Source organism: Hipposideros armiger, unplaced genomic scaffold (genome assembly GCF_001890085.2).
Source record: "Hipposideros armiger isolate ML-2016 unplaced genomic scaffold, ASM189008v1 scaffold_958, whole genome shotgun sequence".
NCBI lineage: Eukaryota > Metazoa > Chordata > Mammalia > Chiroptera > Hipposideridae > Hipposideros > Hipposideros armiger.
In genome coordinates, this window is record NW_017732308.1 from 581,660 (window position 1) to 584,607 (window position 2,948).

Genomic DNA, 2,948 nt, shown 5'->3' on the forward strand with positions numbered 1-2,948 from the left:
TCCAAGTTGAGCTGTTGTTCACCATCTTAGCTCACCACCAGCTTATTTCACCACCAGCACAGTGTCACTGGCCCTCATGTGGGATCTGAACCCCGGCCCTTCTGCTCAGAGCTGGCGTCCCAAGCCAACTCCTAACCAACACAGCCACTCGGCGGGCCAAAGGCTAAATTCTGATTAGTTGAATTTTCTTGTGATTTGACTGGTCCTCACATCTGTCAGTAATGCACAGAAGGCCAGGCTGGAGATTTGTTTCTTTTTCTTTACATAAAACATAGTTGCTTTTATTTATTCTCAGTATATAGCTGATGATCTCCATTTTAGTGGGTTTTCTAAATGAAATGCTCTAGTGTTCTACAGAAGCATGGCTGAAAACTCACATATTTATATTGTGGAATTGACCAAATTCTCACTGGTATGAATGAAGTGGGAATTGCTTACTTTTCGTTGTTTTCTGTTTGGCATTCCTTGTTTGGTTGGCCTGAGAGATTGTGGGCTAGGGTTTTATAGTGCCTGGTTTATCTGCTAACCAAGATGCCTTTAACAAGATGATGAAAAAGATCTGGCTGGAAGAACCAAACCTAGTTGCTTCCGTAACTGTTAAAGGACAACCTAAAAAAAGGAGAGAGAAGCAAGTAAAAGTCAAGGTGGGAATGAGGCAAGACCATCTGTGTCTATTCCTGTGGCCACTTGGGTTACCTTGTGCTTTTCTTCTTGGGTGTTGGCCAAATGTCTGGAGAGTGAATAGGCTTAGCTCTGGTCAAAGCGAGGGTGGGGGCAGACACTGTGCTATTTGGTTTCACATGGATATAAAAGATACGTCTTTTAAGGTTTGAACACAGTGCTGGAAATCCTGTTCTCTTCAGAGGAGCTCTCTAGGGACAGTGGCCCAGGGTGTGTCCTTAGGTACATGCAAGGGAAGAGGAGTGGTGGCAAAAAGCAGTCAGGAAATTGAATTAAGAGACCAAAATGCAATGGAAAGAGGACTGACCCATGCTCCATTTCTTGCTAGCTGTGTGACATGGCAAGTTTCTTAATTTCTCTGAGCTTCTGTTTCCTGGAAATAAGTAATAATTCCTATTTTATAAGTAGTGAAGATTAAATGAGCTAATTCATGAAAAGTGTTTCAAATAGTGTCTGGCACTAGTAAGTGGTTACTAGATATTAGCATCATCACCTCGTCATCTTAAAAGGGTCCCTGAGGTCCATCAGTAACAACTCTCTTTTCCACTAGTTGAAATCTCCGTAGGTGGATGTTAGAGATTTTTGTGCTAAAGGAAGAGTGAGATTTTCCCAAGGATTGGATGTGAGAAGGGGAGGGGAGGGGAGAGGAGGACAGAGAAGAGAAGAGAAGAGAAGAGAAGAGAAGAGAAGAGAAGAGAAGAGAAGAGCACGCCATTTTAAATCTTGTCTCAAAGGAAGAAGGACCACCTGTATGGCAATGAGACCACAGCTGAGAGAAACTGGGGAGTGGACTGCTAGAAAATCCCAAATAGCAGAGGGGAGAATGGCCGGAGAGAAAGAAAAAGCTTCACCTACATCGCAGGAAGTATACATTACCACTGGTGGTCTCTGAACAAGCTATGAAAGTTCCCAAGAAGAAGAATCAACTTTCATCATTGGCTGGGTCCCATGTTATCAATATGACAGTGACAGAGCCAGTCAAGTGAGACATTCTCTGCCCACTTTCACCATCTTCTCCCCCAGTTACTTTGACTCCTGGAGCAAATCAGTAACCCTGATCAAGAGGGTGAGGGAGGATGGATGGAGATGAAAGGCAGGAAAGGGCAGGTTCATGCTGCTTCCCTCAGCTTCCTGTCTTCAGAAGCCCCCAGGATTAGGAAGGGAGAATGTTGGAACTGAAAATTGTGTTCAAATTTATGATTATTACATGGGACTACAAACATTTCATTATTAAACTGAGATAAATCTTCCAACTTAAAATGACTGGAAGCTCTTTGTTCATTCATTCATTCATTCATTCATTCATTCCTGTTATTAGAAAAATCATGGGACTGTTGAAGTGTCTGAATTTTCATCCAGGGGCAGAGGGAAAAGTTTCCACATTGAGTACATTTTAACAGGAGAGTCAGAAACCTAAATAAAGATGTCTGATTACGTGCCATAAGGTCTCTTTGTTTAATATACTGGTTTGTTGTTATTGCTGTTGTGGTTGTTTTTTTGTTTTTGTTTGTTTGTTTTTGCCATATTTAGTTGGGGTTCTATGGTTTATAGCTGAAAACATCCTAACTGATATATTCATTTGCCTCCAGGGTTACATTGTAAAGCAAGAAACCATACTGAGATCCACAGTATTGTTTTTATAGTCTCTAACATTTCATTATTATTTGATGTGAATTGAGTCATATGTTAAGAAAACAGTTATAAAGTTATCAAAACATTTTAATATCAATAACCCCAAAAGGAAGTTGTAAGATGCATAGGAAAGTATAAAGTTTTTTAATGTCATTACGAAAGAAGGATAAAAAACTACATGAAGACATCTTCTCTTAGCACGATCATGCATATAAACTATGTTGTCCCCATTCCCACTACACATTTTATTCTGGGGTCACTACTAGTTTTGAAGGATTTGTATATGACAGATGGTACCTAATGCAGCTTTTTCCCCCTCGCCTATTGTGCAGCGGAAACCTTTGCCAAGATTTCCCAATATGAAAATTGCTCCTGTTTGCTAAAGGGCAAAAATGAATCACTTTCTTTTTGGATTAAGAACAAGTTTGGATGGCTCAGAAATACATTGACACAGTTCCCTTGCCAGAGGGCTGACATTCAATGCTGCATATATTTTTGGGAGAAGATTTCTTGTTTGTCGCCCTAGAGTAGCCAGTTATTAATGTCGAAGTGTTAAGCTGGAGTCAAGGCATTTTGCACGGTATAGATCGTCTCACGTGGAGTTACAAATATCTAAAGCATTTTTTAAAAGAAAG